General features: G+C 43.8%; 1 protein-coding gene across 1 annotated transcript in view; it reads right to left on the minus strand.

Annotated features, from left to right (window-relative positions):
• The window catches only part of BNC2 (basonuclin 2), a 2,846,732-nt gene that overhangs the window by 2,392,158 nt on the left and 432,344 nt on the right, over positions 1–22,230 (minus strand). The gene's annotated exons all lie outside the window — the stretch shown is intronic.

The following is a 22,230-nucleotide window of genomic DNA, read 5'->3' on the forward strand; positions in this document are numbered from 1 at the left end:
TCCTGCCTTGCAGAAGTCAGTTCTAGTAACGAACCATAAATTAACCTGAGCTGCAGGTTCAAAAGGAGGTAAGGTTAAATTTTCAAGAAAAAATCTGAAATTCCAGGGAAGAGGAATTTGCTTTTGAGGTTGTCTCTCATGCAATACCCTTTTCATAAACCGATAACAAAAGTGGGCGACCCAGATGCAGACATGCCTAGATGGTCACAAGATACACTTTGATAGACATATATGATAAACCATCTATAAATAGCTCACACAAATATTTCAAAACCAGAAGGGTCACAATCCTTTTGGGGCGTCTATTATTGGCTAGGCACCACCTACAAAACCTATGCCACTTTTAAATGTAAGATTTTCTAGCTGTAGGTTTTCTTGCCACCTTAAATACCTGCTGCACATCCTCATGGAACAAGTGCCTAAAATGTATCAAAACAGAACCATTCCAGGCAGTCAGTTGCAATTGTTCTAAGCTGGGGTGCACCATTCGCCTCCGATACTGTGTGAGCAAATCTAGTCTGTGAGGAAGCTTATGGCAATTGCCCTTGCCCAATTCCATTAAAAGGAAGAAATAATTTTGCCTGGGCCAAAATTTGTTACCACAATAGATTATTTGTAATGCTTTCTGAATATTTAGAAGTGCCTTGGGAATCATTGGACAGGGAGAAATGCATACAGGAACATTCCCAACCATATCTTCCAAACATAGCTGTAAGGATGGCTTGAACAGAATTTTTTTCAGTTGTCTGTTTTGAAAGGAGGCAAACACATCTACTGGATGCATCTCTCCTGGATCTGCATACTCTGTGTCTGCCAGTGTGATTTGCTCTGGCAAGAATGTACAAGTCCTGAAGAGTCAGAGAATGCTGTACAGTCAGCTGCCAGGCCATCACTGCCAACTGGCAGAGTATTACCTTGTACCCTCTTGCTTGTTCAGGTACTACATCACAGTAACATTGTCTGTGACTACTAGAAAAGAACCCTGAGTCCATAAGAGGTGAAGGACTACTAAAACATGAATCACTGACATCTCTTTTATGTTTGTGTGCTTTTGCATGTCAGGAGGACCCTGCACGCCTTGCAACTGGATTCCCATGGATACCTTTCCTCACACAAATCTACAGAATCCATCTGGACAGATTAGGCTGGGGTATGAGGAGAAAAAAAAAGAGTCCTGGATTCACAGACAGCTCATCCTTCCACCACTGCATTTCCTGTTTCACAAAACCCAGTGCCAGTACTTGGAAATCCAAGGGATGAAGGTGCTTGGTACAACAAACGTACCACTGAATTTTCCTCATGTGTAGTCTGGCCAGAGGTATCATGAGAATCGCATGTCATGAGGACTGGAATTTTGAGGAACTCGCTTGCTGAGACCATGACTAGAAGAGAGGGAAATCCAAGAAAATGCCCTGGTAAGTAGTAATTCTCCTGGCAGGAAGGACATAATTTCTGCTGTCTATCCAACACCCCAGGAAAACAATTCATTGAGAGGATGTGTGAAAGGACTTTTGAAGGTTCAGTTTGTAGCCCAGGTGGGAAAGGAGGGATGTGACCTTACCTAAGGACTCCAAATCCCTGAATATAGAATCTGTATAAATTGGCAAGTCATCTAAATAGGGACAAATGTGTATGTCTAAGAATTCACAATAGGCAAACTAACTTTTGTTAGGCTATGATTTTTGTTTGTTCTGCCTCTTGAAGGTAGACACCTTGTTTGGGGAGAACTTGGGTATGTGAAACATCCTAGATACCCCATGCATTAATTTCCCCTATCATCTCACGGTTTGAGCCCTCTGTTACACAGATTTTAAACACTTATTCAGAACTTAACCTCTCTCTCTTTCGTCTCTTTCCCTGTTAGGGGTCGCCACAGCGGATCACCTTGTCTGCTCATGATTGGCAGTGGAGCCTTTACAGTGTCGGGTTGCCAGCCTGGTGCCAAACTTTCCACAGAAGGCACACACATGCACGCACTCACGCCTAGGACCAATTTTAGCATGTCCAATCCACTTGCAGCATGACTTTGGGGATGTGGGAGGAAACTGGGGTACCTGGAGGAAACCCACACGACCACAGGGAAGACATGCAGACTCCGCACAGAAGACACCTCAGCCGAAGATCGAACCGGAGAGCCTCTTGCTGTGAGGCAAAAACGCTAATCACTGCACCACCATGGCCATCCTAATTCAGAACTTAATGGCGAATTCAAAATTTTGGTTTTTAAATCAACAGAATTTCTGATTATATAAGGTCTTAAAAGAACAACCTGGCAGCACTTATCAAGATTGTATTTGCACATTTAAGCACACCTGTCAAAGTGTGTTTTGAAACCCAAGTCAAATTGGAAACACTTTCTCTCATGTACAACTTTTGCTCTGCAGGTAAGAATGCAGGAAAAAGTACAGTTTTGTACCTACCATAAATGTAGATGTTCGAGGATTCCATTGCTGCAGTCCTTACTATTGGGTATAGTCAATACCAGAGTATAAGGCTGGCGTCGGTCATGGCGCCTTAGACGACTGTCGATGCGTCTACATACACGCATGACCGACGTCATATCCTCAGTCTTTTCTTGCCCCAGATGTCAGAAGACCCTAAAAAGACAAGGCCCAAAATACCTGCACCAAAAACATGTACAATATATACAAGAATATATACAAAAATATAAGCATGTAAACTCACCTACACAACCACCCCTAAACACACAGGGAAGGAATGGAATCCTCGAACATCTACATTTATGGTAGGTACAAAACTGTACTATGTTCTTCGTTTCCATTGCTGCAGTCCTTACTATTGGGTAGAATCCCAAAGCAGAGGTAAGGGAGGCTGGCAAATCATAAAGAAGTAGGAGCTGACAACATGCCTAGCAAAACAGCTGTGGCAAAACCAGCCCTAGACTTAGAGTAAATAGGAAGGTGATAATGCTTAGAGAAAGTATGCACTGAACTCCAAGTAGCTGCTTCCAAAATATCCTTAGTTGCCACCCCTTAGAAATGCTGTTGAAGTGGCAGTAGCCCTAGTGGAATGAGGCCTAATCCCAGCTGGAATTTCCTTGCCATGATGGGAATAACAAAATGCAATGCAAAAGCCAATCCACCTAGAAATAGTTTGTTTTGACACAGGCTTGCCCTGTGAACTCAAAGCAAAAGAAACAAACAACTGCTGAGACTGCCTAAAATCCTTAGTCCTGCTTAAATAATAACGCAATTGTCTGTGTACATCTAAAGTGTGCAAAATCTTTTCCCTTTATTTTGGGGGTCTGCATAAAAGTAGGCAAATGAATAGTTTGGTTTAAAGCCACACTAGAAACCACCTTAGGCATAAAGGAAGGATTAGTACGTAATGATACCCTATCCTTATGGAAAATCAAAAGGGCTCTACTGCCATAAGGGCCTGCAACTCAGACACCCTTCTTGCAGAAGTAATAGCCAACAGAAAAGCAGTCTTCCATGACAAGTATTTCAATTCAGCAGTAGCTCAAAAGGTTGTAGAGTAAGTTTTTCCAACACAAAATTGAGATCCCAAGCAGGAGTAGGAGCTCTAATGGGGGTCTTATATTCTTTGCCCCTCTAAGAAACTGCTTGAACAAAGGATGCGAAAACAATGGTGGGTCACAATCATAGTGAGCTGAAATTGCTGCAGCATGAATCTTAATGGAAGAGAAGGACAAACCTTTGTCCAATAATTCAGTAAGATATTGAAGAGCCACACTCAAATTAGGCTCAGAAATCTCCAAATTCTTTGCTGCACTCCAAAATAAAAATCTCTTCCATTTTTCACACTTTCCTTGTACTAGGTCTTCTAGCTTCCATAATCACATTTAAAACTTGTTGAGGAAGTTGAGACCTGCTGTGTTTCAACAGAGAATATGCCAGGCTGTTAGATGAAGAGAGTGAAGCTTGACATTGAGCAGATGACCGTCCTTCTGAGATAACAGATGAGGAATCAGAGGTAAAGGCCATGGAGGCTTCTTTACCAGACTCCGTAGTAGTGGGTACCAGTGTTGCGAGGCCAATCTGGAGCTATCAAAATCATCCTTGGCCTGTCTTGTCTGACCTTTAATAGTACCTTTGGAAGAAGAGGCAGAGGTGGAAAGGCATACACATGAAGGTTTTTCCAACTGAAAGACAGAGCATCCACTTTCCAAGCTGTGTGATGAAACCCCTTTGTGCAATACTTTGGCAGCTGGTGGTTTAGTGGAGAAGCGAACAGATCTATGTCTGGAGTTCCCCATGACACTGTCAATTTCTGAAATACATGAAGATCCAGTTTCCACGGGATCCATGATTTGTCTGCTTAACACATCTGCTAAGGAGTTCTGTGCTCCTGGCAGAAACCTTGCCTGAAGAGTTAGTTGCAAGCTTAGCGCAGTCTCCCATAAAATCATTGCTTGCCTGCATAGAGGATAAGAATGTGTTCCCCTTGCTTGTTGATGTACCACATGACAGTTGTGTTGTCTGTTAGAATCAACACCTGCCCTGGAAGAAGTAACTCCTTGAAAGCCATTAATGCAAACTGGACTGCTAACATCTCCTTCATGTTGATATGTAGATGCTGTAGTCTGGCAGGCCACTTGTCTTGTATCCACTTTCCATTTAGATGAGCTCCCCAAGCAATGTCCGAGGCATCTGTCGTTAAAATCTGACTCGCCTCTGGCCGGGTCACAGAGAGTCCCTTGTTTAGGTGACATTCCTGAGCCCACCACAAGAATTCTTTTGAAGGCAAGGTATTATTTGAATGACAGTGTCCAAATCCTGGCAGTGCTGTGTCCATACATTTTGAGATACCATTGCAGCTTCCTCATATGCAGTTTGGCATTGGGAAGCACCAGAATACAAGATGCCATGAACCCTAATGCTTGAAGGACTGTCCTTGCAGTCAGCACGGACTGATGAGATAGTTGATGGAAGTAAAGTGACAGACTCTTTTGTTTGTCCGGGGTTAAAAAGGCCATCTGGGCTGCTGTATTCAGTCTCACACCCAGAAAGCACATGTCTTGAGAGGGTACTAGACTGGACTTTATTTCGTTCACAGAATACCCTAGGCATCTTAGCACTGCTATAACATATTCCAGATGCTGTAGAAGGTCTTCCTTTTCTTGAGCCAGAATCAGGCAGTCGTCCAAGTAAGGATAGATTTGAATTCCTTGAAGCCTGAAGTAAGCTATCACTGGAGCTAGAACCTTTGTGAATACTCTGCAGTAGATAAGCCAAAGGGCAATGCAGAGAACTGATAATGAGAATTTCCAGTTATACTTCCTGCAACTTAGCCTTATAGGCACATGAAGGTAAGCTTCCTTGAGATCTAAAGTTACCATCCAGTGATCTTTGCCCAGCAGAGGTAAAAGTTGTTGTAACGTCAACATCTTGAACTTGGGAATGTCCAGATAAGTGTTGAGGAGAGATAAATCCAAAATTGGTCTCCACGTGTTCCCCTTCTTTGGTACTAGGAACAGGCGAGAATAAAATCCTAGGCCCCTTTCTGATACAGGGACTGGCTGAATGGCCCCCATCTGGAGTAACTGAGAAACTTGCTTGTGAGCCTCTTTCCTTTGTGGAGGAGGAACGTCTGGCATGCCTTTGAAAGGGGCATTGTGTGGAAATAAAATCTGTAACCGTGGTGAATGATATCCAACACCCATCTGTCTTGAGTAATTAAATCCCAATTTTCTTTGAAAAGAGACAGTCTTCCTCCCAAAGGAGCTGCCAGACGAGAATCCACTGGCAGCTGAAAAGGCAGGTCATTGGGTCTGTTTAAGGACTGACCCCTGCCCTCACCAGAAGTCTGAGCAGGTGAACTCCTGATCTAGGCCTAAAAGAACCTTGAGCCCTGCCCTAGACTGGGAATCATAAGCAGGATATGTCCACCCCTTAGCAGGCCAATTTCTACTAAACTTGAGGCTGCACCTGCAAAACTCTTTAACAGTTTGCATAGACTTAGCTTTGTCCTCCATTTTCTTTAAAACTGCTTCCACAGGCGATCCAAACAACACATCAGACTGTAAAGGAGCATCCAAAATCCTTGTCTTAACATGCTCAGCTAAATTCTGATCCTTCAACCAGGCATGCCTAAGAACAGAACTAGTAGCAGCCACCCTCGAGGAGGCCTGTACAGCATCAAAACCACATTGCAAAGAATGCTTACCCACTTGTTCAGACACATGAACCAAATCCAGCAACTCTTTACACTCAATACCTTCCGCCAAAGCATCCACCTTAGATTTCAATTGTGAAAGGAGATAATTTTGATATTTTAGCATGTGAAACTGACAATTCAACGCTCTCATGGCTAGAGTGGAAGAAGTATACACTTTCTTTCCCCACCTATCCAAAGCCCTTGCCTCTTTATCAGTGGGTACAGGATTTTTAACCACAGAGGCTTTAACACCTTTAGGCCCCTGAGAAACAGTTTCTGGGTCCGCCCTAGGACTCTTAAACAAATACTTATGAGCTTCACCCTATAATACCTATCAGGCTTAACAGGAGCAGGAGGCAAAGAGTCAGGGTTCAGGAAGCCTCTGCAAAACATCTTCCACCACATTCAACACAGGAGGAATAGCTAAGGGCCTATGCTGGGGCAAAACAAGAATTCCCTAAGCCTTTTCCTGGAATCAGAGTAATCCTGGCCTTCCCATTTAAAATGCTCCCTCATGGAATGCAGAGTCTCTGAAAATGAGAAATCCTCAGGAGGAGAAGCTGTAGGAGTGGAATCATCCACATCAGAATCAGAATAAGTAGGAAACTCCTGCAAGTCTTCAGAAGACTCTGAAGCCTCTGAACACTGTTCAAAACTATCAAACTCGGTTCCACCCTAGGCCTCTTATCAGGCGGGGCATAGAACCTCTAATCATAGTAATCAAATCTTCTGCCATTTTAAGCATATGTTTCTTAGGTACAGAACCAATGCTAGGAGAAGCCCCACTGAAGCTGAACTAGGCCTACCTCTCAAAGAAGTTTTGGCAACAGAAGGAGAGGCTCTAACTACTTTGGGTAGAGAGGGAAGAACAGTTACCTGAGAAGCCCCCTCAGCTTGGCCTACCTCCTGAGAAGGCACATCCTGTAATAGTAAAGTTTCTGCCTGAGACTCCATGGAAACTCCTGGCAAGACCTCTGGCTCCACTGAGCCTTCTAAAGAAGACTGCCGGTTCATCAACCCTAGGCTTCACTGACTTGTCCGCATCCGACGGCATTTTATAATTGCAACGCTTCCCAAACACTAACCTGGCACAGTCTAACCTCCTCTTAATAGTGCGTTTGTTAAACCTAGCACAAGAGCGGCAACCAACAACGTCGTGCTCAGGCCCTAAGCAAGGTATACACAAGGTATGGTAATCCCTATGAGGTATCTGTTTAAATACAGTTATTCACTTTTTCTGACATCCGGTAAATACTGAGGCAAGAAAAACAAAATGTTGCCAACTCTGTTTCGGTCTGAAAGAAATCTCAGAACGCCAACCTGCACTCGCAAAACTGCTTCTGCATCGGACCATGCGGCAAAAAGACTAAGGATATGTCATGCGCATTAGTACCCTCATGACCGACGTCAGCCTTATACTCTGGTATTCGGGCCGACTGGACGCGGACTATACCCAATAGTAAGGACTGCAGCAATGGAAAACGAAGAACATCCAAACAAACTGCATGTACAGTGTGAAATGAATTTCCTCATATAGCTTGATAATTTAACATTCTAAAGGCTACATTACTAGAAAGAGACATCCTTTTGCCCTGAAAATATAACCACTTTCACTCTTTATCAGGGGGTATTGGACTAGATGAAGACAAGAACATTTTATTTGAGCAGGCAGCTGGGGATGCCATAGCTGAGTCAGCAGACACAAAAGAAAAAGAGACCTGTCATATCAATGAAGACCCTATATTTACTCTGAGGTTTTTATGGAATGCTGGAATAGATACTGCTGTCCTTCAAGCAATTTTATACACATCTTCCAAAGCCAGTGAGAGGAGGAGGACAGACAGAATTGTGCACTTTGTCCTCTATAGGGTCATACATCCTGCCCAGCTCTGGAGTAGTTCCAGATTGCTCCCAACCAAAACAGCACCACTAGCAATCATTTGAAGAAAAATGAACACTTGTTTGGACTTAAGTTCAGGTTCACCTTCCAAAGAATCAGAGTGACTGGACTCAGTGACAGAAGTCACCATTTTCCTCATTGATTCCTTATTCTCTGAAAAAGAAAGGTCTCTAGCCAGACTTAACACTAGAGCCCTGGAGGACAGTAACCACCAGAATTAGCTGTCTGCAGAACACTCAGCCAAGGTAACTACATCGGCCTTACAAACAGCTATAATCTGACTATTAGCTGTATGATGCTGTTCCTTTTCTTCTGAACTTCCCTGCTATACAAAATATCTGGGGACAGAGTATTATGTCTGGCAAGTAGTGCCTTACTCTGGCTGCCCCTGCACCTACAGGGTTTGGTTCTCCCATAACTGCACCAGACACTGGAACAACCCTGGGGTATTTGTCTAACCTCATTCAAGATTAGATGGGGGGTGGGGTACCAGAGTTAGGATCCATCAAGTCAGGGGAGGGAACACAAGTCAGATACTAATGTATAATATACCACAATAAGCACATAAAATTTCTAGTAATAAGGGTGTTCCCACTTAACTAAATTCTGCCAAACTGTGCTATTATCACAAAAACAGTTTGAAACATGTTCAGCATTATTCTACAACTGACATAGGTTTAATAGTTTCCAGTATACAAACTCCAAACACCAAAGCAACCAATATGCCAAACCAGTGTTACAAATTGTCTCCACACAATTTCACTACATTAAGCCGTCATAAAATAAGAAGTTATGTCTTACCATAATGTTCCATCTGTGTTGTTGATCTTCTTTCATTCATCACTGATGGGTTTGGTTCCCAGACCTCAGAACCAAGTCGGCCTTATACCAAGCTCACTCCAGCCAAAAAACTCTTGAACTAAGCTTTTACCCATAATGCCCTTCTCCCCGTTACCTCAGATCGAGTTTGCCCAGTATTAGTAAAGCAGAGGCCATTTCTACACAAATGCCCTAACTCACCACTTGGACCCAAAGAATCCCCCAGGAGCATTTGGAGGGGGAAGGAGGGTGGGAGGTGCTGAATGAAATAAGATCAACAACACAGCTGGAACATTAAGGTAAGACATAACTTCTTTATCTGATGTTATTAATGTTCTTGCCATTCATCACTGAGGGGACAGAATCCCCAGCTACCTTGTGTTCCTTGGGCGGCCCTTATGGAAATGTTCCTGAGCACCACTGAGCCAAAGGCAGCTCTCCCTCTGGAGACCACATCCAATTTGTAATGATTAATAAAAGTGTGGGGGTTAGCCCACATGGCTGCAGCACAAATATCATCCACGGAGGCTCTCGAATGGAAGGCTACAGAAGTTGCCATAGATCTGGTAGAGTGGGCTTTAACATTCTGTGGTCTAGGTTTTTTCACAAGTAAATAGGTGCAGTCTATGCAGTCCCTTAGCCATTTAGATAAAGTCACCTTGGAGACAGAATTTCCCATTCTAGGTTCAGAGAAGGAAATGAAAAGTTGGTCAGTTTTACGCATTGCTTTGGTTCTGTCTAAATAAACCCTCAATTGCCCATGTACATCCAAAGAATGCAAGCAGTATTCCCCTTTATTAGTAAAATTTGGGAAAAATACTGGCAAGTCAATGGTCTGATTGATGGAAAAATCTAAAATAACTGGGGAGAAAGGATGGGTTTGTCTGGAGTGCTACTCTCTCCTTGTGGATAGAAGGAAGTTTCTCTGTTCACTGTGAGAGAGGGAGCTATGAGCAGCCTATCTGTCCCTGGAGGAGTGGTGTCAGCCCAGTAATTCGTAGTTTATTGGCCATTTTGGGCTAATTTTTCTCTCTTTCATTTCCCTGCTATAAAACCCGCATTTGCGTGGTTTTGCACGCCGGACAGTGCAGGTTATCTAGGGTATAATTATTCCCGGCTCCACAAAGTTTACTCTTCAATTTTTCCCTTGGAATTAGACAAACTTTCAACTTAAGCAATCGAATCACTCACTTCTCATCCCTGCACTTGCCCAAAACTCATAGCTAGCACTAATAAACCTTAACACTACACCCCCCCCCATACTATAGAGAAGGACAAGGTTCTCTATTCGACCTTACCAGCCAATCAGTAAAACAGTTCACTGTGCCTATCCAGGCATGTCCAAAGGGCAGTTTCAGGTGTACTCTCCAGTCCACCTGGTGAATATGGGCATTTTGAGGCAATGTTACAATTGCCTCATGTACACAGACAACCCTCTCCTCCTTCCACCAAACACTAATACATGCAAGAGATGCAATTTATACAGCCAAACTGGAGGCTGAGCTCTCTCAACCCAAGACTGGTCCAGGCAGTCAAGAGGAGAAGGGAATTACTTGCATCACACCACCAGTCTCACATAGACCTATGAAACCAGCACTGGCAAAAAACACACATAAATACACAAAAACATACACGGGGCTCTAAATAAAAATCTGTAAAAGCAACAGAGACCTCCAAAGCACACATTCAAGCAACCTACACCCCCCAACACAAACCATGAAACACATACTTCACAAAACCAGTGTGTCACACAATCACATCCCTTAAGGCAAAATAACATACCCAACACACTAGTAATAGGTGACTCTATAGTCAGGCACACTGACGTACCACTCACTAGGCTGAACAAGGAAAAGGTTACTGTTAGTTGCCTGTTGGGTGCACTCAGGTCACTCCAGTACAAGTACAAATATGACTCTGCCATTGTCCATGCTGGTGTGAATGACCTGAGTCATACCTCCCTGGACTACATGAAAAGAGACATGGAGGAGCTCTCTCATCACGTAGCCCAGGCTGATATGACCCTGACGCTGAGAAGCATCCTGCCCTCACCAAGAATGATACCACAGTATAGAGAAAAAATTATCAATTTCAACAACTGGCTATGCTTCTGGGGTCATTCAAAGGGGATCCAGTGTCTGTCAGCCTGGGATAACATGCTCGACAAGCCACGCTGCCTTGCTAGAGATGGCTTGCACCTGTCACCTTTAGGCTTTCAAATACTGGCCAAGGCTCTTGCCACCCTCATAGTGCCTTTTTTAGGCAAGGCTCAAAAGACAAACCCACCACCATAAATAGCACAAGTAACAAAAAACTGAGGGTAATGCTGCTAAATGCCAGAAGTCTAAACCTCAAAATGCACGCACTCGAGGCACTCCTCAGTATGGAGAAAATCAATATATGTGCAGTAACAGAAACCTGATTTAAGGTTCCAGAGAGCACCCCAGCACTACCAGGCTACAACTCATACCATACATTTCGGCCACAAAACCCAGACCGAAATACAAAAGGCGGGGGAGTATCCATATTCATCAAGCATACCCACACCTCCAGGTTAGTGGCACAGCACAATGCTTCAGAGATCATCCACGTGCAACTAAATGGGCAAAACTGCTATTCAAATTATAGCTTGCTACAGATCACCCACCATGTCCCAGGACCCCCACTCCACATTCCTGGAAACACTGGGAAACATAAAGGTCCTACCATATAACCTGATATTGGGTAATTTTAATTATCCAAACATTAACTGGGAGAACTACTCAAGTACGAACTCCCTGGCCCAACATTTCCTAGAATTTATAAACTCAAATGCCCTGGATCAACTGGTTAACACCCTCATCAGAGGTGACAACATACTGGACCTGGTCAACACCAACATGGGCGACCGGTGTTCCACACCGGAGGTCAACCCCTTGCTGGTTAGATCTGACCATAAACTAATCACTCTGGATATCCACATTCCGCCACTACCCCTAGTAAAAGAAACCACCATGAAAAACTTTTCAAAAGCAAACTTCACGTTACTTAAGACTGAAGTGGGAAGTTTCAATGCCCCCATGCTAAAGGATAATGTTGTCCAAGCTGCAAAATCCTTTACTAATGCACTCTATGGGCACCTACAAGAATGCATGGATCTTGCTATCACAAACAAAACCAAGACTCACTCCTCCAAGAAAAGGAAACCAGTCTGGTGGACCCCTGCCATAAACAAGCTATACAATAGAAGGAGGAAACTAGTACAGAAAAAAGTAAAATCCCAAGAAGGGAAGACATCCCTGATCAGTATCAGCAAGAAACTACATTCCCTCATAAAATCATCCAAGGCTAGCTTCGAAACAAAAATTGCCATGGACTCCAAAGATAACCACAAGGCATTCTTTAGCGATGTCAAGAATCTAAGTGGCAAATCTCAGATCTGCTCGGAGTTGGTGCAGAATGGCACAAAATACACTGAATTGACCGATATAGCCAACATCCTGGCAGACAGGTTCAGTGCAAACTTCACCCCCAAAAGGGCCCATAACTATACCAGAAGAATGTAGTGCCCCTGAAATCACAGACACTCAGGTTAAAACAGCCCTTTCCAAAGCCAAAAACACAGCATCAATGGGACCGGACGGTGTCCCAGGCTGCGTCATACACAAACTCAAAGATGAACTAACCCCTCACCTAAACGCACTGTTTAAACTCAGCCTCTCCACAGGATATGTGCCCACACAGTGGTGCACAGCAACGGTTATTCTGCTCCACAAAAGTGGAGCCACAACGTACCCTGGGAACTATCGCCCTATAAGCCTGACTAGCTTGGTCTGCAAAGCTATGGAGCGCATCATCATGGATCTCATTAACAGAGACACTGGAAACCTCCAAACACTGGACCCAACCCAGTTTGGCTTTGTTAAGGGCAGATCATGCTTCCTAAACCTGGTGAATTTCTTTGACACAGTTACCAAGGCTATAGACGAGGGAAAGGTGGTCCACACAGCATGCCTACACCTCGCAAAGGCCTTCGACATTATTCCCCACTCAGGTATTATAGACAAGTTCACCAGCCTGAACATAAACCCCTACATCACAAGATGGGTTGCCAAATGGCTCACGGACAGAACCCACATGGTAAGAGATGCAGGAGCTAGGTCTGACTCTAAACCTGTTACAAGTGGCTTTCCCCAGGGCTCAGTCCTAGGACCCCTCCTGTTCAGCATATACTTCTCAGAGGTACAGGCAAGCACAGGAGGACTATGGCTCACCAAGTTCGCAGACGACTGCAAACTAGGGGCTATAATTGACTCTCTGGCTGACACAGACATCCTCCAAAAGGGTCTCACTGAGACAGATACCTGCTGTCAAAACCATGGTCTCAAGCTAAATGCCAAAAAGTGCATAGTCATCCCCTTTGGAAAAATAAAGTACCCACAAACTACCACTTAGGTGGTAGCCCCCTAAATACAGAAGACGTAATAAGGGATCTGGGGACCCAAGTAGATAGTAACCTCTCCTTTGATAATCACATTGCCAAAGTGGTTAGAAAATCCTTCTATGTGGCCCACCTAATCACAAAAGGGTTTGCATCCAGATCGAAAGAGGTCATTGGGCCCCTCTTCGCATCACTCATCAGACCCATCATAGAGTACAATGCCCCATTTGGGATGTACCTTACAAGACAAGTGCAACAATTGGAAAGACCACAAAAGGTCCCCACCAAGAGGATCACTGGCATCAAGCAGATGCCCTATGCAGCTCGACTGAAGAAACTCCAGCTGTACTCTGTTGCATATCGCCTACTCAGACATGATCTCTGCCTGACATACAAGGCCACGTCCAACCCAGAATTGATGGACATGCTCCACCTAAAGAAAACCATATCCCTTTGAGCCACATGCTCCAGGGATCTAAACCTCACCACAACAATAAATAGGACATGCTGGAGGGATAGATTCATGTTCCAGAGACTTCCCATGCTCTGGAACAAGATTCCAATCTACATTAGGCAGAGCTCCTCGCTAACCCTCTTCAAGAGAAACCTTGACGAGTGGATGGGAAGCAGAAAGTTTACCCTAGGGATCACTTCAACGGCTCTGCTGGACAGAGGCACAGGGAACTAATCTAAAGGGACGGCGAAAGCCAACACATTCTGGCCAGGCTTATAAATGCCTTTGGGCAGATAGCCTAGTACCTACCTATGAACCTATAAACAAGGGCTTTTTAACGCATAATGACTGAAGCTCTGAAATTCGTCTGGCTGACATGATGGTTACCAGGAAAAGGGACTTCCAAGATGGAAATTTAAGGTCACACTTAGCTGCAGGTTCAAAAGGAGGCTGAGCTAAAGACTGAAGAACTAACTTGAGGTTCCATGGCTCTATAGGTTGTCTGATTGGAGGCCTAATGTGAGAGATCCCTTTAAGAAAGACTTTGCATAACTGAAGAGAGATGAGGGAAGAATTATCCAACCCATCATGGAAAGTTAGAAACAGCCACTAGATGTACCCGTGCAGTAGAAGCTGCAGCTCCATCCTCAAAAAACTTTGACAGATACCTTACGATTGCTGTAACTGGAGCAAAGTACGAGTCTAGCCTTCTTTTCTTAGACCAAATAGGGAATCTCTTCTATTTGTCTAGATATAGTCTTCTGGTGGATGGTTTGTGAGAGGCCAGGATAATGTCACATAAAGGTGAGGGAAGGTTATCCTGCTTTGCGATTAATGGAAGTGGAGAAACCAAGCTGAGACTGGATAGATTCGGGTGACTCAACCCTTGGGGGTAAGAAATCAGGTCTGGAAAATATTCCAGAATCTACGGTCAACACAATAGATGAGGCCGAAGGAAGGGGAACCAAATTTGTAGAGACCAAATGGGGCTACGAAGATCACTTTTCACTTCAACAGAATAGCTTTCTTTATGAGTTGGGGGATGGGGGGATAGGCATACAGCAGTCCCGCGGGCCAATCGTGAATCAGAGCGTCCCTTGGGAACTCCCCCTGTGGGGGAAATAGTGCAAAGTAGCTGCTGCATTTCGGGGGCTATGAAGATCACTTTTCACTTCAATAGAATAGCTTTCTTTATGAATTGGGGGATGGGGGGATAGGCATACAGCAGTCCCGCGGGCCAATCGTGAATCAGAGCGTCCCTTGGGAACTCCCCCTGTAGGGGAAACAGTGCAAAGTAGCTGCTGCATTTCCAAACAGACCAAACTAAGAGCAGTACGTCACTTTCAAGAAGTAAAGAAAACTAAGGATAAAACAAGAAAGTGATTCCACAGCGGAGTATTTCATTAAGCAAGTAAAAGGTTAAAATGTGAATAAAAAGATGAGCGCTTTCAGCCTTACGCCTTCATCCGATCTATAAACATTCATTCATTCATTAACTTCATTTATAGTGGGAGTGCCCAATGGAACTCATCTTCTTAGGCAACACCTTATCAGTACTGGCTTTAAAGGAACATGGTCATTTAAACCTGTTTTTTTTTTTTTTTTTTTTTTTTTTTTTATCAGCCCTCAAATCTGCTATCCATTTAGTCTCTTCAAATTCAGTGATTTCCTGCCACTTTAGAACTAGAATTTTTTCACGTCTAAGAGATATCAGAAAAAGAACCTCTACAAATGCACTGAGCAAACACAATGGCATTCGTTCCTGTTTATGGCACTTCAAGTGATGCACTATGGTGCAAGAAAAGACAATCTGAAAGAAATCACAGTACTGAGAAAGTGTTGCCTAAGAAGATGAGTTCCACTGGGCACTCCCACTACAAATGAAGTTAATAAATGAATGAATGTTTATAGATCTGATGAAGGCCTACAGCTGAAAGCACTCATCTTTTTATAGGTTCATAGGTAAATACTAGGCTATCTGCCCTATGGCATTTATAAGCCTAGCCAGAATGTGTTTGGCTTTCGCCACCCATTTTAAATTTATTTTGCTATGCCCTTTTTCGAGGTTAGTATACTGTGCCTCTGTCTAACAGTGACACAGAAGTGATACCCGGGGTAAACCTACGATCTCCCATCCACTCATCAAGATTCCTCTTGAAGAGAGTCAATGAGGGACTCTACCTAACCTGGACTGGGATATTATTCCAGAGTGAAGGGAGCCTCTGGGTTATGAATCTGTCCCTCCAGCATGTCCTATTTATTTCAGTGCTGAGGTTCAAGTCTCGAGCGCGTAGTTCAATGGGATTTGGATTTTCTGAGGTGCAGCATGTCCATTAATTCCGGGTTGGACATGGCTTTATACGTCAGGCACAGATCGCCTCTGAACAGGCGGTATGCCACTGAGTAGAGCTGGAGTTTCTTTAACCGGGCAGCATATGGCATCTGTTTGAGCCCTTTGATCCTCTTGGTGAGGTACTTTTGGGGTCTTTCCAGTTGCTGCAGGTGTCTGGTAAGGTACATCCCAAAAGGGGCATTGTACTCAATTATGGGCCTGATGAGGGATGAGTAAAGAGGCACGATGACCTACCCTGATCTAGATGTGAATCCCTTCATGATTAGGAGGTCTATATAAAATGTTTTTCTAACCACTTTGGCCACGTGGTTGTCAAATGAGAGATTGCTATCAACTTGGGTCCCCAGGTCCCTAATTACTTCTTCTGTACTTAATGGATTTCCACCTATGTGGTAATTTGTGGGCACTTTGTTTTTGCCACAGGGGATGACTATACACTTTTTGGCATTTAGCTTGAGGCCATGGCTCTGGCACCAGTTGTCTGTTTCTATGAGGCCCTGTTGGAGGATGCTTGTGTCGGCTGGAGAGTCGATTATGGCGCCCAGTTTGCAGTCATCTGCAACTTGGTCAGCCACAGTCCTTCCGTGTTGGCCTGTACCTCCGAGAAATATATACCGAACAAGAGAGGTCCCAGGACTGAGCCTTGTGGGACACCACTTGTAACTGGTTTGGAGTCTGACATGGCTCCAGCAATTCTAACCATGTGGGTTCTGTCCTTGAGCCAGTTTGCAATCCATCTAGTGACATAGGGGTTTATATTTAAGCTGGTGAGCTCATCTATAATGCCCGAGTGGGGTATTGTATCGAAGGCTTTTGCGAGGTCCAGGTAGGCTGTGTGGACCACCTTCCCCTCGTCAATGGCCTTGGTGACTGTTTCAAAGAAATCAACCAGGTTTAAGAGGCAGGATCTGCCCTTAACAAAGCCGAATTGGGTAGGATCCAGTGTTTGTAGGTCCCCAATATCTTTATTTATGAGGTCCATGATGATCCTTTCCATAGCTAGTCAGGCTTATGGGGCGATAGTTTCCAGGATCCATTGAGGCACCACCTTTATGGAGAGGGACCACTGTTGCTGTACGCCACTCTTTGGGCACATATCCTGTAGTAAGGCTGAGAATGAACAGTAGTTTTATGTTTGGGTTTAGCTCTTCTTGGAGTTCATGTAGGACGCAGCCCAGGACACCATCTGGTCCCATTGATGCTGTGTTTTTTGCTTTGGAGAGGGCAGCTCTTACCTGAGCATCTGAGATGTCAGGGGGGCAGCACTCTGCTGGTATAGATATTTGCCCTTTTGGGGGGGGGGGGGGGGAGTTTGCGCTGAACCTGTCAGCTAGGATGTTGGCAATGTCTGTGGGTTCAGTGTATTTTTTGTCATTTTGGACTAATTCTGAGCATATCTGGGAATTACCACCCAGGTTCCTAACATAACTAAAGAAAGCCTTGTGATTATCCTTAGTGTCCTGTGCAATTTTTCTCTCGAAGCTGGCCTTAGACAATTTTATGTGTACCCGTAGTTTTTTGCTAATTCTGATCAGTGATGCCTTCCCTTTTTGGGATTTTGCTTTATCATTTAGTAGCTTCCTCCTTCTATTGTATAGTTTGTTTATGGCTGGGGTCCACCAGACAGGACGTCTGCCTTTGGAGGATTGGGTCTTGGTTTTATTTGGGATCGCATGATCCATGCATACCTGAAGGTGTTCATAGAATGCGTTTATAAAGGATTCTGCGGTCTGGGCCGTATTTTCCACAGGCCCAGGGGCTTTGAAGGATAAAATTTGCTTTAGAGAGGTTTTTCACTGTGGTTTTCTGGGCAGGGGGTGGGGTCGGGATGTGAATATCCAGTGAGATTAGTTTATGGTCTGATCTTACCAGTGAGGGACACACTTCTGGTCTGGAGCATAGAGTCCCCATGTTGGTGATGATCAGGTCCAGTATGTTTTCCCCTCTTGTGGGAGTGGTAACAAGTTGTTCCATAGCATTTGAGTTTATAAATTCTAGGAAGCTTTGGGCTAGGGTGTTGGAGCTAGAGTAATGCTCCCAGTCTATGTTTGGGTAGTTGAAGTCGCCCAATATAATGGTGTTTGGAGAGACCTTCATATTTTCCAGTGTTCTCAGGAAGGCCGAGTGGGGTTCCTGGGTTTGGGAGGGTGGTCTGTAGCAGGCTATAAACTGGAAGGCAGTTTTACCCACTGTTAGTTGCACATGGATAGTCTCTGATGCTTCGTGCTTTGCCACCAACCTGGAGGTGTGGGTATCTTTGATGAATATCGATACTCCCCTCCTTTTGTGGTTCGCCCAAGCTTTGGGGCGAAAAGCATGGTATGAGGTATAACCTGGTAGTGCTGGGGTGCTCTCGGAGCCCTGAACCAGGTTTCTGTTACTGCACAGATATCGATGTTCTCCATGCTAAGGAGAGTTTCGAGTGCATGCATCTTGAGGTTTAGACTTCTAGCACTGAGTAGCATTACTCTTAGTTTCTTATCCCTTGTGATACCTATGGAGGTGGGTTTGTCTTTTGAGCCTTGCCTAAAAAAGGCACTATGGGGTAGCAAGAGCCTTTGCCAATATCCAAAAGCCCAGGGGTGACAGGTGCAAGCCATCCCTAGTGAAGCATCGTGGCTTGTCGAGCATATCATCCCAAGCTGACAGGCATTGGATCCCCTTTGAATGACACCAGTACTTAAGCCAATTGTTGAAATTGATCATCTTGTCTTCATATTGTGGCATCATTCTTGGTGAGGGTAAGATGCTACTCAAGGTCAGGGTCATACCGGCCTGGGCTACATGCTCAGAGAGCTCCTTTATGTCTCTTTTCATGTAGTCCAGGGAGGTACGTCTCAGGTCATTCACACCAGCATGGACAATGACTGAGTCATATTTGTACTTGCCTTGGAGTGACCTGAGTGCTTGTGTTATGTGGCGGATCCTAGCGCCCGACAGGCTGCTCACCGTGACCCTCTCCTTGTTCAGCCTGGTGAGCGGGACGTCAGTGTGCCTGACGATAGAGTCACCTATTACAAGTGTATCAGGTGTGTTGTTTAGTCTTAAGGGCTGTGACTGTTTGGCACACTGGCTTTGTGAGATATGTGTTGCACGTGTTTTGTTTTGGGATAGCGGCTGCTTGGGTGTCTGCTTTGGAGGTCTCTGCTGCTTCAGCAGATCTTTATTTAGAGCCTCCGAGTATGTTTTTGTGTGATTATGTGTTTGGTTTGCTGTCGTGGTAGGTCTATGTGAGACTGGAATTGTAGTGAGTGTGGTTTCCTTCTCCTCCTGACTGGTTATGCCAGTACTGAGTTGAGAGAGCTTAGCCTCCAGTTTGGCTATATGGTTGCATCTCTCACATGTGTTGGAATTTGTTGGGAGGAGGAGAGGGTTGTCTGTGTACATGAGGCAGTTGTAACATTGCCTCAAGATTCCCAGATTCACCAGCTGGACCGGAGAGGAGATTGACAACTGACCTTTGGACATGCTAGAATAATATTGGGAATTCCTTAATAATTGAAAACCAGGGCCAGTGGGGAGTGAGGGTGTAGTGCTTTTAATTTTTAGTGCTGACTTATATAATTGCTTTAGTGAGCAAGTGCCAGGTAACTTAAGTGCAATGTGTTACAGGTAACTTAAATGCAAAACGACAAACAGGAACTTTCTTTCAAGTGAAACAAGGAAATAAGTACAGTAAGCAATGCAGATATCACTAGTGATCCACAGAAGCTGAGAAGCCGTATTAGGTGGAATTAGCGTTCCAGGGAAATAACAAGCAAACAAACAACAAGCATATAAACAAAGCTAGATTCAGCAGGCCTGGATCTAGTCTATGCTACAGCAAACAAGGTGTACCAATTTCAGTAAGATACAGTTCAAATATTCAGGCACTATAAACCTTTAACCAGAAATTCCTAGCTCAGAAGGGCAGAGTCCAGCCTCTTCTCCCACAAGAGTGCAGACCACAAACCTTCTTAATGTAAAATAACTGGCCTGAAGCCCAAGTGCTTAAACCAGAACTAATACACTTTAAGAATAACAGACACTGGGGCTCTCAATCAGCAGTTCCCAACTTAGAAGGATGAAAGCTACCTGTCCTGCCACCACAATGCATGCCACAAACCTTCCTAATGTAAAACAACTGGTCTGAAGCCTAAGTGCTTAATCCAAAAGACTTAGAATGACAGCTAAACTTTAATCAAGTTACTACCAAGCAGTAATAAATACAATTGAATACTTTAGAGAATGCCTGGATTAGTGCTCAAGTTACACAAACAAAGCTAGATCCAGCAGGCCCGAATCCAGTCTATGCCACAGCAAACAAGGCGCACCAACTTCAGTAAGAAGCAGTTCAGATATGCATGCACTATAAGCCTTCAATCAGAAATTCCCAGCTCAGAAGGGCAGAGTCCAGCCTCTCCTCCCACAAGAGTGCAGACCACGAACCCTCTTAATGTAAAATAACTGGCCTGAAAGCCCAAGTGCTTAAACCAGAATTAATACACTTTTAGAATAACAGAAACTGAGCCCTCAATCAGCAGTTCCCAACCTAGAAGGATGTAAGCTACCTGTTCTGCCACTACAGTGCAGACCACAAACACTCTCAGTGCAAAACAACTGGTCCGAAGCCCAAGTGTTTAAACCAGAAGGCTAGAATGAGTTACACCAAGCAGTAATAAATACAATTGAGTACTTTTAAGATGATGCAAAAGTAAAAAAAAGTATGTAGAAACACAAGTACAGTAAAGCAGATGAAAATTTTTTTTTCTGAACAAGTGCTGAGATCAAAGAAACAGATTTGAGTGCTGAAACTAGAAAACTGGCTAGTTATAGGAAAAAAAAACTAAGCTAGAAGGTTTCCCTCCAACACAGAAGGGCTTGGGGACTCAGAAGCCTACAAATAGTCTATACCACTTAACAGGAAAGGCAGGAAACTAGCTTAAATTTTTTTTTTCTGTTTCCCAGATGCTCTCTTTGTACACAGTAGGAGTGCCTGAAATCAGAATATGATCTCACTGCACTCAGTTGAGTGAGCAAATGAGATGGGCCCAGAAGGAGTATCCACACACAAATTTACAAGAGGGGCGGGCAGCTGCAAGGCCACTAAGATTAACACCAAAACAAAAACAGGGAGGGTGGGTGGGACTAACTGAAGAGCAGAGTGAAAACTTCCAGTTCAGCTAATATTCCTTCCACACAGTTAAAATCAATTTAAATACTGTATTTTTTAAAAAAAGAGCAGATAAAGGTACTTAAATTCTCTTATACGTCCAGTTGAATATAGCAAGTTCTTAGCCGGCCAAAGCTGAGGTTTTAAAGCAGAAAATATTTCACACTGTACCACTTAAATAGGCAAGGACAGGAAATCAAAGAATGTGACTACCCCCACACCTGTAATTACTAGCAAATAACAAAATTCAGCAAACACTGACTAACTTCCAGTTCAGCTAATATTCCTTCCACACTGAAGAGCAGAGTGAAAACTTCCAGTTCAGCTAATATTCCTTCCACACAGTTAAAATCAATTTAAATACTGTATTTTTTTGAAAAAAGAGCAGATAAAGGTACTTAAATTCTCTTATACGTCCAGTTGAATATAGCAAGTTCTTAGCCGGCCAAAGCTGAGGTTTTTAAGCAGAAAATATTTCACACTGTACCACTTAAATAGGCAAGGACAGGAAATCAAAGAATGTGACTACCCCCACACCTGTAATTACTAGCAAATAACAAAATTCAGCAAACACTGACTAACTTCCAGTTCAGCTAATATTCCTTCCACACTGAAGAGCAGAGTGAAAACTTCCAGTTCAGCTAATATTCCTTCCACACAGTTAAAATCAATTTAAATACTGTATTTTTTGAAAAAAAGAGCAGATAAAGGTACTTAAATTCTCTTATACGTCCAGTTGAATATAGCAAGTTCTTAGCCGGCCAAAGCTGAGGTTTTTAAGCAGAAAATATTTCACACTGTACCACTTAAATAGGCAAGGACAGGAAATCAAAGAATGTGACTACCCCCACACCTGTAATTACTAGCAAATAACAAAATTCAGCAAACACTGACTAACTTCCAGTTCAGCTAATATTCCTTCCACACTGAAGAGCAGAGTGAAAACTTCCAGTTCAGCTAATATTCCTTCCACACAGTTAAAATCAATTTA

The sequence above is a fragment of the Protopterus annectens genome, chromosome 2.part0 (genome assembly GCF_019279795.1).
Source record: "Protopterus annectens isolate FY-2018-M chromosome 2.part0, PAN1.0, whole genome shotgun sequence".
In the NCBI taxonomy this organism is placed as follows: Eukaryota; Metazoa; Chordata; order Ceratodontiformes; family Protopteridae; genus Protopterus; species Protopterus annectens.